General features: G+C 59.3%; 1 non-coding gene across 1 annotated transcript; it reads right to left on the bottom strand.

Moving 5' to 3' along the window:
• Positions 1–162: 162 nt before the first annotated feature.
• Positions 163–234, bottom strand: TRNAM-CAU (transfer RNA methionine (anticodon CAU)). The gene has a single exon. It is a non-coding gene; the product is annotated as a tRNA-Met (tRNA).
• Between the last annotated feature and the right edge of the window lie 14,389 nt (positions 235–14,623).

The following is a 14,623-nucleotide window of genomic DNA, read 5'->3' as shown; positions in this document are numbered from 1 at the left end:
GAGGAGAGGTGGTGGGAGGGGAAGAGTGGGGGAAAGGGGTGCACAAGCCCCCCAGAGTCCGGAGTGCTGACCGCTGCACCGTGGTCCTGGCTGCAGCCAGCGCCCGCCCTGCCTTGGCAGTAGCAGTGTGCAGCTTGGGGCCAGGAAGGAAAAGGGAGCACATAGCAGAGGATGGTTTCGATCCATCGACCTCTGGGTTATGGGCCCAGCACGCTTCCGCTGCGCCACTCTGCTGCCTGCCAGGTCCTTGGCTGATTCTGCCTCTGACTGCTGTCACAGTGTCCCCAGATGACCAGAGGACAAGCCAGGGCCGGTGAGACGAGGCAGGTGTCCAATCACACAGCAGACGAAGTCTGCCCTTCCCTCATCACACAGAGAAGTCTGGATTTGTGTTCTTTTCTGCCGTTAACAATGAAACAGCTTGTGCAGCCCCGAGTGTCCGTGCCCCTGGACGGGGTGATGGCTGGAGGTGCTGGTGGTGACTGACGTTTGGAGAGGAACAAAGAGCATGTCTCCGTCTCCTGTTACCTGGACGGTCACAGATTGTCCCTCCAGTTCTGCTCAGCACTTCTCCCTGTGGCCATGGGCGCAGTTTCTTCTTTCCAAACTGCCTAGAACCGAAGTCTCAAGAGATTCTTGCTTGTTCAGGTTCATGGTTTGAAGGAAAATAAAAGCCTATATTTTCTTTACCTTTAAAGAAGTTTTTTTTATTTGAAAGGCAGAAAGATCTTCTATCCACTGGTCCATTCACCAAATCCCCACAGCAAGCAGGGTTGGGGCAGGCCAAAGGCAAGACCCCAGAACTCGGTCTGCGCGTCCCATGTGGGTGGTGGGGCCCAAGTACTTGCCACCACCTGCTGCCTGCCAGGGTGCACACGAGCAGGAAGCTGGCATTGGAAGCAGAGCTAGGACTTGAACCCAGACACGACATGGGACGCCTGGCCCTCGGCACTGCAGTGCTCACTTCAGTTTTTATCTTGTTTGAAAGAGGCAGTGGGAGCTTCCCACCAGTGGTTCACTCCCCAAATGCCTGCAACAGCCGGGCTGGGCCAGGCGAGGCCAGGAGTGCAGATCTCAGTGTAGGTCTCCCAAGTGGGTGGCGGGGAACCGAGGACTGAAGCCATCCATCTGCTTCCCAAAAGCCTGCGTTTTCAAAGAGGCGTGAACATTCTGGACATCAATCCTCGGGCGACAAACCCCTTGAATCCACAGTGAAACTTATGGTAAAAGTGGGACTTTAATAGTAAATACAGTTCTCTTGAGCCAGTGAAAAATTTGGAGGGATTGGGCTGGCGCCATGGCTCAATATGCTAATCCTCTGCCTTGCGGTGCCGGCACCCCGGGTTCTAGTCCCAGTCGGGGCGCCGGATTCTGTCCTGGTTGCCCCTCTTCCAGGCCAGCTCTCTGCTGTGGCCAGGGAGTGCAGTGGAGGATGGCCCAAGTGCTTGGGCCCTGCACCCGCATGGGAGACGAGGAGAAGCACCTGGCTCCTGCCATCGGATCGGTGCGATGCGGCGGCCATTGGAGGGTGAACCAACGGCAAAGGAAGACCTTTCTCTCTGTCTCTCTCTCTCTCACTGTCCACTCTGCCTGTCAAAAAAAAAAAAAAAAAATTGGAGGGATCAAGCTATTAGTATCAGCCAGGGTATTCAAAGGAAATGGCTGCAGTCTAATGAAAAAAAATTTGTTTTTGGAAGCTTTATTTGAAAGAGAGAGAGAGGTCTTCCATCTACTGGTTCACTCCCCAAATGGCCACAGCAGCCAGGGCTGGACCACACTGAAGCCAGGAGCCAGGTGCTTCATCCTGGTCTCATGCAGCTGCAGGGGCCCAAGCACTTGGGCCGTCCTCCACTGCCCTCCCGGGCACATTAGCAGGGAGCTGGATCGGCAGTGGAGCATCCGGGAATTGAGCTGGTGCCCACGTGGGAGGCAGCGTGCCAGGCAAAGGTTAGCCTACTACACCAAACTGCAAGTCCCATGAATTACCTTTTTTAAATTATTTATTTACTTGAGAGGCAGAGAGTCTCCCATCTGTCAGTTCACTCCCCATGTGACCACAATGGCAGGAGCCAGGAGCCTCTTCCAGGTCTCCCACACGGGTGGGACTTGGGCCATCTTCCTCCGCTTTCCCAGGGCCTAGCAGAGAGCTGGACTGGAAGTGGAGCAGCCGGGATTCAAACTGGCGCCCACATGGGATGCACCGCAGGTGGCGGCTTTACCTGCTAAGCCACAGCACTGGCCACCCATGAGTTACTTTGCCAAACAAGCCCAACGGCGGGAGTGGGGGGTCAGTATCCCAAAGACAACAGGTAAAGGCCGGGAGTAGGTCCTGGGCTCTGTGAGAGCTTAAGGTGATGGCGTGACCACCACACGGGGCTGTGGCTGTCCTCTGAGGGGCGTCCACCCTGACAGCTGAGGCAGGCCGGCCTCCCTCCCACCTTCGCGCCAGCATGTCCCATCCCTTCACTGGCCCTCGCACTTCCAGGTGGTCTTAGGTAAGAGGAAGCTGGGGAGGGGCGCGGGACAAACAGAACATTTCGCAGCACGACCGGAAACAGCTATGACCCAGTACGGGACCACACCTGCCGGAGCCCGGGTTCCAGCTGCGACACCCACAACAGGGCACGGGGCCGCACGGCCAGGGGACCACCCGCAGGCCGAGTTTCCGCTCCCAGGCCACAGGACTGCTCTGGAGCCCGAGCCTTCGCCAGGATCTGACCGGCATCCCCGCGTCCGGGCAGTCCAGGCGCGGCTGCAGGTGGACAGGTGGCCATCTCCCGGCTCAGTGAAGCCGGATGCGAGGGCTTGCAAGAGGCCCAGAACTTCAGAGCCGACCCCCAGCGCGGGGCAGGCGGACCGGGCAGCCTCTGCAGCCACCCTGGTGACGCGGTGGAGTGGCCGCCGACCAAGACGGCCATGGGGACAGGGAGGGAGACCCTGCCGGGCTCACACCCTGCGGACGAGTCCCAGCGACCACCGGAAACCGCACCGCGGGCTGGGGGCGGCGACCTCGCTGACCCCGTCCCTGACGGACGCCGGGAAGCTGCCCTTCCGGTACCTTACGCTCCGGGGCAGCTGGCCCTGAGAGGCGTGGGGTCACGCTTCCGACCGACACTGCCCAGTGGCGAGCACCGGGGCCGTCCCTGCCGCCTGTCAGCTTCCAGGCGAGTCCGCCTGGCGGGCGGGAGCCGCTCGGTGGCCGGGGTCGCCGCCAGCGCCGGGGGAGAGCGCGAGAGCGAGGGGCAGGCGAGCCGGGGGTCGGCTTCGCGCTCCGGAGGAGCAGGACCCTGCGACGTCCCGCAGCGAGACCGGCGCGGGTCACCTGGGGCGGCCAGTCACGTGGCCAGCCCGTCACGTGCTCGCGCGTCGCCGCCCCGCCCCTCGCGAGGCACGCACTTTTGCGCTTGCGCGCTCCGCGCTGCCCCGGGAGTCCGCGCCGAGCGTTCCGGGCCGGGGGGACCGAGCTGCGCCGGCCTCTCAGCCCGAGGGCGGCAGCCTCTGGGCGCGAGTGCTCAGTCCCGACCCGAGAGGTCGTCGGAGCGCGGGGTCGCGGCGCCCGCACCGGTCACGGGGACCGGGGGTTCACGCGTGCACATGGGATGCGACAGCGCGGGGTCACCGGCCCTTGGGGCGGGCAGGGTCACGTCTGCGCAGGCCACGGGGCCTGGGAGTGGCACGTCCACACCTGTCGCTCCGCCTGTGCCCGCCGGCCCTGCCCAGCCGTCGTCCCCGTGCGTGGCCGGGACTTGTGGCCCCCGCAGCGGAGTCGGGGCGGGCGGGGGTGGGTTTGGCCCCCAGCCCTCAGGTGCCCGCCGGCCGGCCCGGGGAGTGGGGCCTTCCCCCGGGTGCGATTTGCAGCCCTTGCTTTGGGGGCAAGGATAGGAAGTGGGGCGCTGACACCTGCACCTGCCCAGCGACAGCCTCACGTGTCTGCCGAGTCTGGCTGCGGACTTGGCCTGAGGGGTGTGGCTTTGTAAGAAGGAATGACAGGCTGAAAGGGGGAGACAGTCCTTCCATGTGCTGGTTCACTCGCCAAATGGCCGCAGCAGGGGCCCAAGTACTCGGACCATCACCCACTGCTTTCCCGGGTGCATAACCGGGGAGCTGACCTCAAACCGGCACTCGTGTGGGTGCCGGCGTCCAGAGCAGTGACTTAACCCGCGTTGCCACAGTGCTGGCCCCAGGAATGCTGTTTTTATAGCGACAGTAGGGAGATGGGGCAGGCGACTGGCCTGGGGCTTGGGTTCCATTCCGCCTCCTCCGGGCCCAGCTTCCTGCTGATGCGCACCTGGGAGGCAGCCCCTCACCGAGCTGCGTCCCCGCACCCAGACTGAGTTCCAGGCTCCTGGCTTCAGCCGCGCAGGGTCCCAGCCCATTTGCAGAATGAGCTAGCGGTTAAAACCGAGATCCCTGTTTGCCCTCTGCACTTCAAATAAATAATTTTTTTTTGACAGGCAGAGTGGACAGTGAGAGAGAGAGAGACAGAGAGAAAGGTCTTCCTTTTGCCGTTGGTTCACCCTCCAATGGCCACCGCGGCCGGCGCGCTGCGGCCGGCGCACCGCGCTGATCCGATGGCAGGAGCCAGGAGCCAGGTGCTTTTCCTGGTCTCCCATGGGGTGCAGGGCCCAAGCACTTGGGCCATCCTCCACTGCACTCCCTGGCCACAGCAGAGAGCTGGCCTGGAAGAGGGGCAACCGGGACAGAATCCGGCGCCCCGACCGGGACTAGAACCCGGTGTGCCGGCGCCGCTAGGCGGAGGATTAGCCTAGTGAGCCGCGGCGCCGGCCCCAAATAAATAATTTTTAAAAGCCTTATTTATTTGGAAAGCAGAGAGAGAGAGGGAGGAGAGATCTTCCATCCATTGGTTCACTTCTCAAATGGCCGCAACAGCCAGGCCTGGGCCATGTGGAAGCCAGGAGCTACTTCCAAGCACTTGGGCCGTCCTCCGCTGCTTTTCCCAGGCCATTAGCAGGGAGCTGGATCAGAAGTGGAGCAGCTGGGACACGAACTGGTGCCCATACAGGATGCCAGCACTGCAGGCAGCAGCATAACCCTCTAAACCACAATGCTGGCCCCCCAAATAAACAATTTTAAGAAGAAAGATAATTCGAGTTTGCCTTTTACCATTGATTATTTAGAAAGGCTTCGGTCGTTTTTATGTTCTTACTGGCAAAAGTTTCCATCCGCATTGGCCACGCTCGGTGAGCTGTGGGGTTCAGGGGCTGCCCCCCAGCGCGGTGCCACACTCCCCACGCGGTGGGTTTCAGCGTTTCCTGTCTCATCGGGCAGAAACGGAAACCGTCGCGTTTGTAACTCCTTCCTCTCTGCACTTGGACCTCACACCTTGAGCTGTTTGTTCCCGCGAGAGGTGGTGTCCTTTCCTCTCCTGACCCAGTAGACACCGTCTCCACGTGTTCTGCGGATCCTTTTCACTTTTTCTAAACAAGGACTTATGAATTTGCTTGAAAGGCAGAGTGACGGGGAGAGGTCTTCCATCCGCTGGTTCACTCCCCAAGGGGTCACAATGGCTGGGGCTGTGCCAGGCTGACAGGAGCCGGGAGCTTCTTCCGGGTCTCCCCCACGGGTGCAGGGGCCCAAGGTCTTGGGCCATCTGCTACTGCTTTCCCAGGCTCACGAGCAGGGAGCTGGATTGGAAGCGGAGCAGCACTGGCACTCAGATACAGGATGCCGGCGTCCCCAGCGGCGGCTTGCCCACTGTGCCACGCACCAGCTCCTTCGGAACCGTTGAGGGTTCCTGATTCGCTCACTGATGTGGAGGCCTGTGTGGTATGAGCGGCATCCATCTTGGAAAACCTACACGAGCAAAACCACTCAGGCGATGCTTAGTCTGCCCACGTCACAGCAGGTTTGCTGTTATTTCAAGATGTTCTGAGAGCATCTCGTGTGTGTTGTATGTTTTGGTTGATTTTCTGTAGCTCAGGATTGCAGTCTTGAACAAATTCGGCTCACTGGGTCAGGGGTCGGTGCACTGCACCACATCCCACATCGGGCTGCCTGGGGTCAATCCAGCCCGACCGCTGCCCCTCTGACCCGGCTTCTGCCAGTGCGCCCGGGAGGCAGCAGCGATGACTCGGGTTCCCGGGTTCTGGTCACCCACGTGGGAGACCTGGATGGAGTTCCAAGCTCCAGCCTTTGACCTGTCCAAGGCCTGGCCATTACGGCCATTTGAGGAACCAGCACATGGAAGACCCCTCCACCCCCTGTGTATCTTTGTGGCTCCGTCTTTCTTTCTTTTCTTTTTTTTTTTTTTTTTTTTTTTTTGACAGGCAGAGTGGACAGTGAGAGAGAGAGAGACAGAGAGAAAGGTCTTCCTTTGCCGTTGGTTCACCCTCCAATGGCCGCCGCGGCCTGCGCGCTGCGGCCGGCGCACCGCGCTGATCCGATGGCAGGAGCCAGGAGCCAGGTGCTTTTCCTGGTCTCCCATGGGGTGCAGGGCCCAAGCACCTGGGCCATCCTCCACTGCACTCCCTGGCCACAGCAGAGGGCTGGCCTGGAAGAGGGGCAACCGGGACAGAATCCGGCGCCCCGACCGGGACTAGAACCCGGTGTGCCGGCGCCGCTAGGCGGAGGATTAGCCTAGTGAGCCGCGGCGCCGGCTCTTTCTTTCTTTCTTTCTTTCTTTCTTTCTTTCTTTCTTTCTTTCTTTCTTTCTTTCTTTCTTTCTTTCTTTCTTTCTTTCTTTCTTTCTTTCAGATTTTATTTATTTATTTGAGAGGTAGAGGTAGAGTTACAGACAGTGAGAGGGAGAGACAGAGAGAAAGGTCTTCCTTCCGTTGGTTCACTCCCCAAATGCCCACACAGCTGGAGCTGCGCTGACCCGAAGCCAGGAGCCAGGTGCTTCTTCCCAGTCTCCCACGTGGGTGCAGAGTCCAAGGACTTGGGCCATCCTCCACTGCCCTCCCAGGCCACAGCAGAGAGCTGGATTGGAGGAGGAGCAGCTGGGACTAGAACTTAAAATCTTTTTAAAAATTAATCTTTCAGCAGCGCTGGGTGGAGTTCCTGCGGGCTGGCCGTGTTTACATCAGTCATCGGTGGGCGGCTGCCCGCTGGGCACATCTCGGGTTTCCCCTCTGCTACCCTCATCTTCCTTCTGCTTTTTTTTTGCCTTTTTTTTTTTTTTTTCTCTCTTTGGGAGCCTTCTGAGTCTCGGGCTGTCTCCACTGTGTTGTCACTTCCTGCAGCCCTGCCTGCCTCGTTTCCCGTGATGTCGTCCAGTGGCGTTTCCGGCTTCTGTGGTGACACAATACTCTGTGCCGAGTTCTGCACACCCCGAGCATGTGAAGGAGCTCCGTGGGCACCGGTACAAGTCCCGGCTGCTCCACTTCTCATCCAGCTCTCTGCTGTGGCCTGGGAAAGCAGCGGAAGACGGCCCAAGTGCTTGGGTCTCTGCACCCACGTGGGAGACCGGGAAGAAGCTCTTGGCTCCTGGCTTCAGTCTGGCCCAGCCCTGGCCATTGTAGCCATCTGTGTAATGAACCCACAGGTGGAAGACCTCTCTCTCTCTCTCTCTGTAGCTCTGCTGTTCAAATAAATAAATAAATCTTTAGGGAGAGAGAGAGGAAGGAAGGAAGCCAGGGAGGGAAGGAGGGAGGGAGGAGAAAGCAGCTCTGAGGTTGTGTGGTGACGTCACCGTGCACCGGATGTGGACTCACCCCTGGTGAGGGAAGGCTCTGTGCATGGCACGTGCTTTGCCAGCCCCTCTGCTGTGTTGTTGGCAGTTTGAGTTATTTCCTTTTTTTTTTTAAGATTTATTTATTTTATTTTAAAGGCAGAGTGACAGAGAGGGAGGGAGGAAGGGAAGGAGGGAGGGAGGGAGAGAGAGAGAGGTCTTCCATCTGCTGTTTCGCTCCCCAAATGGCCACAACAGCCAGGGCTGGACCAGACTGAAGCCAGGAGCCAGGAGTTCCATCCAGGTCTCCCACGCAGGTGCAGGGGCCCAGGGACTTGGGCCATCTTCCACTGCTTTCCCAAGTGCATTAGCAGGGAGCTGGATCAGAAGTGGAGCAGCTGAGACTTGAACCGGCAGCCATATGGGATGCTGGTGGCACAGGTGGCAGCTTAACCCACTACACTGGCCACAAGAATTATTTCTTCTACGCTCTGAGGACAGGGTCTGAAATGTCAGGAAGACCCGCCCACCCAGGTGTGGGCCCCACAGCACAGGTGCTCTGGGGGGTTTGCTGAACAAGGGAGCGTTTGCTGCAACAGAGTGGGTGCTCCGAGGGTCTGTTCCCACGGGGGTTCAAGGGCACAGGTCGTCTGCTCACTGTGGGACAGCCCACGTGGGAGGGTGCCCCAGACTTTCCGGCTTGTTCCCTCCCTCCCATCCCACGCACTGTGTCCAGAGGGCAGGACGCCTGTGGGTCGACTCCCGCCAGGTGGGTGCTGGCAGCCCAGGCACTGCAGAGCCCAGCAGGCCCCCAGGAGGGAGGGTAGACCAAGCCCGGGGGGGCCTCTGGCTCCAGAGGTTCCTGGCCTTCACCAAGCGAGGGTCAGGGTCCCTGACCACAGAGAGGTGGGGATTAATGTGCTGGTTTTTGAGGGGCACTTAAGTACGCGCCCCTCCTGCAAGAGGTTCAAAGCCCTGGTGCTGGTGGCCACAGCCAGACTTGGCCACCGAGACGTGGGTCTACTTCGTCCCCACTCTGCAGTGGCCTCCCCTCTCCGCTAAGTCCCCCTCCAGCCCAGACACACACTCGTGCCTCCTCAGCCCTAAAAGCACCCGGACAAGAAGCCCTGGCATTGAACATGGCCGATTGGCCCCCGAAACGTGTCCAGCATCCTCAGTCTTTAGGGAAATGCAAATTAGCACCACAGGGCCGTGCCGCTGGAGTGGCTGTGACACCAAAGACCGGCCACGTGGAGGTGGGCAAGATGTGGCACAGCCAGAGCCTTCCACCACAGCCGGTGGGGATGCAGATGTGGGCACCTGTGTGCAGCTGGGGTCACTCTCCAGGCCACCTCAGCGGACGGAGCCCGGAAACATGCGTGGACGTGGACATAGCTGTGAAGGCTCCTCCAGGTGTCCCTGGGAGAACCGGAGGAAGAGATGGTTTATCTTGGTGTAACTGTAAACATTTTTTTTTTTGACAGGCAGAGTGGACAGTGAGAGAGAGAGACAGAGAGAAAGGTCTTCCTTTGCCGTTGGTTCACCCTCCAATGGCCACCGTGGCCGGAGCGCTGCAGCCAGCGCACCGCGCTGATCTGATGGCTCCCATGGGGTGCAGGGCCCAAGCACCTGGGCCATCCTCCACTGCACTCCCTGGCCACAGCAGAGGGCTGGCCTGGAAGAGGGGCAACCGGGACAGAATCCGGCGCCCCAACCGGGACTAGAACCCGGGGTGCCGGAGCCGCAAGGGGAGGATTAGCCTAGTGAGCCGCGGCGCCAGCCGATGTCTTCAGATTTTCAATGTATCTTATTTGAGAGGCACAGAGGAAGAGACAGAGAACTTCCATCGGCAATGGCTGAGGGTGGGCGCGCCCAAGCCAGGAGTCCAGGACTCCACGCGGGTCTCTCGCTGGGGTGGCAGGGACCCAGGTGTCGGCGCCCTCACCTGCTGCTTCCCAGGAAGCTGGAGCCCGCCAAGCTGGGACTCGAACCCAGACCCCCAGACCACCAACCTTAACCGCCGGCTGAAGGCCCGCGGGCCGGCTCCTTACTCTCCGGCTTCTGCCTGCGGCGCGGCCTCCACTATGGGCGGAGCTCTCCGGGCGTCCAGTTGAGGGGGACTCCGCGGTGGGCAGGAAGTTTCGGGGCCCGGTGGCCCGGCCAGGCCGCTCCTTTGCTAACAGGTGCCTCCTGCGGATGTGCGGATTGCCCCGTGACCCGCCCCTCACCGCTGCGCAGAGCGGCTGCTGCCTGCCCCCGGGCTGCGCCTCGGGCAAGTGCTCGCCTGGGGCCCAGAACAATGGCGAGGTGAACGCCCCTCCCAGACTCTGAGCTGCGGGGGCGGGGGCGGGAGCCTGGGAGCGGGGCTGGCCGCGCGTGTGCGGGTCCAGGCGAGAGCGCTGGACCCTCCGGCCTCCCAGCAGGGCCCCGGCCGCTCGGCTCTGGTGCTGGGCCTTGGCATACAGCATGGGCCAGTGGGAGCCCAGAGGACACGCCGGCCGAGCCCGTCCAGAGGTCTAGCGCTTGGGACACCAGCATCTAGTATCACAGAGTGCCCGGGGTTTAGTGCCTGGGTTTGAGTCCCTACTCCACTTCTTTTATTTATTTATTTAAATTTTTTTTTATTTGAGAGGCAGAGTTACAGAGGGGGAGAGGGAGAGGGAGAGGGAGAGGGAGAGGGAGAGGGAGGGAGAGAGAGAGAGAGAGAGAGAGAGGTCTTCCATCTGCTGGTTCACTCCCCAGAAGGCTGCAATGGCTGGAGCTGGGCCCATCTGAAGCCACGAGCCAGGAACCTCATCCAGGTCTCCCACGCGGGTGCAGGGGCCCAAGCACTCGGGCCATCCTCTGCTGCTTTCCCAGGCCGCAGCAGAAAGCTGATCGGAAGAGCAGCCGGGACTAGAACTGGTGCCTGTATGGGATGCCGGCGCCGCAGGTGAAGGCTTAACCTCCTAAGCCAGGGTGCGGCCACCAGCACCGCCCCTCCCCCCTTCTAATTCAGCTGCCTACTGATGTGCACCCTGGAGGCAGCTGGGATGGCCTCAGCAGTTGGGTCCCTAACCCAGAGGGAGCTCGGCTTCCTGGCCCAGCCCTGGCCCAGCGCTGGTTGAGGCAGGCATTTGAAGAGTGATGGAAGACACGTCTCTGTTTCCCTATCTCTCACTCTTTCTCCTCCCTCCCTCCCTCCCCTCCTCTCCCTCTCTGTTTCTCTCTCTCCCCCTCTCCCTCTCTAATTTATTTGACAGGTGGAGTTACAGACAGTGAGAGAGCAGGGCTGCTCTCAAACACACCAGGGTGCACAGGGCCTGCGCCCAGGGCACCTTCTGAGCAGCACAGCTTGGAGCACCCCGAGCAACTCGGGGCCAGAGGCACCCGCGGCCCCTCCAGCGCCTCGCTCAACTCCAGAAGCACCTGGGGGGTCGTGAAGAGCTGCGAGGCACTTTCACTTCCAGGTCGGTGAACTCCAGCAGTTTTCTTGGTGTACTCCCCCCCCCCCCACGATATGTAATAGATTTATCACTGAGTTCTTAGTTCAGAATGAAATTCAGTTAGGAACTTATTGCTTATCTAAACAAACTTATTTGTTATTTTTTAAAAGATTTATTTATTTTATTTGAAATAGTTACAGAGAGAGAGAAGGGAGGGGTCTTCCATCTGCTGGGTCACTTCCCAATTGGCCAAAACAGCTGGAGCTGCGCTGATCCGAAGCCAAGAGCCAGGAGCTTCCTCCAGGTCTCCCACGTGGGTGCAGGGGCCCAAGGACTTGGGCCATCTCCTACTGCTTTCCCAGGCCACAGCAGAGAGCTGGATCAGAAGTGGAGCAGCCGGGACTTGAACTAGCGCCCATATGGGATGCCGGCACTGCAGGCGGCAGCTTTACCTGCTACTCCACACTGCCAGCCTCTTACTTGTTCTTAAAGTCAGATGGGGAATGCGGCAGCAGGTTACGCCATTGCTTGGGACCCCCACATCCCACGTTTGGTGCTGTTCTGTACCCCAGTTACTCCACTTCCCACCCAGTTCCCTGGCAGTGCGCCTGGGAAGCAGCGGATGGTGGCCACTGCTGGGTCAGTACTTGAGTTCCTGCCACTCGTGTGGGAGACGCTGATGAAATTCCTGGTTCTTGGCTTGGCCTGGCCCAGCCCCAGCTGGTGCAGGATTTTGAGTGGAGTGAACCAGAGGACAGGAGATCTCCACCTCCATCTCTCTCTGCTTCTCACATAAACATTTTGAGGTTGGCATTGGGGTGCAGCAGGTAAAGCTGCCCCCTGTGATGCCAGCATCCCACATGGGCCCTGGTTTGAGACCCGGCTGCTCTACTTCTGATCCAGCTCCCTGTAATGCACCTGGAAAGGCGTGGAAAGGCCCAGTGCTTGGGCCTGCACCCGTGTGACTGAGAGGAAGCTCCTGGCGTCAGCCTGGCCCAGTCCCAGCTGTTGTGGTCTTTTTGGGAGTGAACCAGTGGATGAAAGCTCTGTCTCTCTCTTTCTCTCTCTCTGGAATTCTGCCTTTCAACTCGGTAAGTCAATCTATATAATTTTTTTCAAAAAATCAGAAGGAATTTAAAACATTTTACCAATTTTTTTTTTTTTTTTTTGACAGGCAGAGCGGACAGTGAGAGAGAGAGACAGAGAGAAAGGTCTTCCTTTGCCGTTGGTTCACCCTCCAATGGCCGCCGCGGCCGGCGCGCTGCGGCCGGCGCACCGCGCTGATCCGATGGCAGGAGCCAGGAGCCAGGTGCTTTTCCTGGTCTCCCATGGGGTGCAGGGCCCAAGCACCTGGGCCATCCTCCACTGCACTCCCTGGCCACAGCAGAGGGCTGGCCTGGAAGAGGGGCAACCGGGACAGAATCCGGAGCCCCAACCGGGACTAGAACCCGGTGTGCCGGCGCCGCTAGGCGGAGGATTAGCCTAGTGAGCTGCGGCGCCGGCCCACCAATTTTCAACTTTAGGAGATCCAACTGTTTTCCAACCTTATGTAATTTAAAATTAAAATCGCAAAAATATAACATGCTGGTTTTTGAGATTTTATTTATTTGAAAGGTGGAGTTTCAGGGAGAGGGGGGAAGAGACAGAAGTAGAGACAGAGACAGAGACAGAGGTCTTCCATCCACTGACTCATTCCTCAAATGGCTGCAACAGCCGGGGCTGGGCTGGGAGGGGCGGGAGCAGGAAGCTCCATTCAGGTCTCCCACGTGGGTGGCAGGAGCCCGACCACTTTCGCCATCATCTTCTGCTGTGTCGCAGGTGCATTAGCAGAGAGCTGGATCAGAAGTGGAGCAGGGGTCAGCACTGTGGCACAGCGGCTAAGTCTCTGCCTGCAGTGCCAGCATCCCATAGGGGCGCCGGTTCAAGTCTCAGCTGCTCCGCTTCTGATCCAGCTCTCTGCTATGGCCTGGGAAAGCAGAAGATGGCCCAAGTCCTTGGGCCCCTGCACCCATTTGTGGGAGACCTGTAGCTCCTGGCCCAGCTCCAGCCACGGCAGCCATCTGGGGAGTGAACCAGCAGATGGAAGACCTCTTTCTTTCTCTGCCTCTGCCTCTCTGGAACTAAATGAATCTTAAAAAAAAAAAAAAAAAAAAAAAAAGTGGAGCAGCCGGGTATTGAACTGGCGTCCATATGGGACGCTGGTGTCGTAGGTGGCAGCTTTACTCACCCCACTACAGCGCTGGCTCTGCTTATTACTTTTGGAATGGAAACAGAAGTGGCAGCCTGCTGGGTGCCCCCGTAACCTGGTCTGGGGCCCACCCCAGCCCCCTGTCCTGTGCACACCCCTGGGCGGCGGGGCCTCCCTTTCATTATTTGTATTTACTTTCATCTACGTGAAAGGCAGAGCCAGCGTGTGCATTCCCATTAAATACTCAGCTGGCCACCACTGATGCATATTAAAGTCACGAGTAGAATTTGAAATGTTTAAATTTACTTCTTTTATCTATTTGGAGAGACAGAGATCTTCCATTCACTAGTTCACTCCCCAGACAGCAGCTACAGCCAAAGCTGGAGGAGCCAGGAGCCCAAAACTTAGTTCCGTCTTCCACGTGGGTGCAGGGACCCATCGCTGCTGCCTCCCAGTCTGCATTCACAGGGAGCCGCCTCAGATCCAGGCACCTGGTGTGGGATGCAGACTTCACAAACGACGACTTTACTGCCGCCCCAGTGTTCTGGTTTTAAAACATGTATCTGTTTGAAAGGCAGAGTTAACGGGTGGAGTGGGAAAAGCAGTCTCCTGTCCACTGGTTCACTCCCCATGTGGCTGCAACAGCCAGGCCTGGGACAGGCTAAAGCCAGGAGCTGCTTCCGGGTCTCCCGGGTGGTGGCAGAGGTCCAAACACTTGGACCATCTTCCACTGCTCTCCCAGGAGCACTAGCAGGGAGCTGGATGGGAAGTGGAACAGCCAGGACTTGAACTAGTGCCACACGGGATGCCTGCATTGCAGGTGTAGGTTAACCTGGTATGCCACAATGCTGGCCCCTTAATCCATCTTTGAAAGACTTACTTGAAAGGCAGAGGGGGAGGGAGGGAGGGAGAGAATGATATGAGAGTGAGTGAATGAATGTCTTCCATCGCTGGTTCTCTCCCCAGATGGCCCCAGCCGCCAGGGCCAGGTCAGGTGGAAGCGAGGAGCCCGGGGTTCCGTGCAGGTGTCACGGGTGGGTGCAGGGACCTGCGCTGTCGCAGGAGGCGGGATCCGAAGAGGAGCCTCAAAGCCGCCCGCTGATGCGGGGTCCCAAGCGAGCGCCACCAGCTCCGCACCCCCGCTCTTAAACGAGAGGGGTCCGCGGTTAGCGCCCACCTAAACCCTCAGGCGCGTGCACGGGTCGTCGTGCTTTTGCTGTCCAGGGCGCGCTGGGTATTCAGCCCGCACCCTCGGGACTCTGCAGACGGGACGGGCACCGTGGGGTCCGCTCTCATGCACCGGACACGCGGACGGTGCGTGCGCCGGCCCCGCGGCCCCCACGGGCGCCCCTGGCCAGTAACCATGAGGACCGGAGGTCA

The sequence above is a fragment of the Oryctolagus cuniculus genome, chromosome 17, assembly GCF_051225735.1.
Source record: "Oryctolagus cuniculus isolate XC-2025 breed Fujian yellow rabbit chromosome 17, ASM5122573v1, whole genome shotgun sequence".
NCBI classification, from domain to species: domain Eukaryota; kingdom Metazoa; phylum Chordata; class Mammalia; order Lagomorpha; family Leporidae; genus Oryctolagus; species Oryctolagus cuniculus.
Note: the sequence above shows the minus strand (reverse complement) of the source record. Positions and strands in the feature narration are given on the sequence as shown.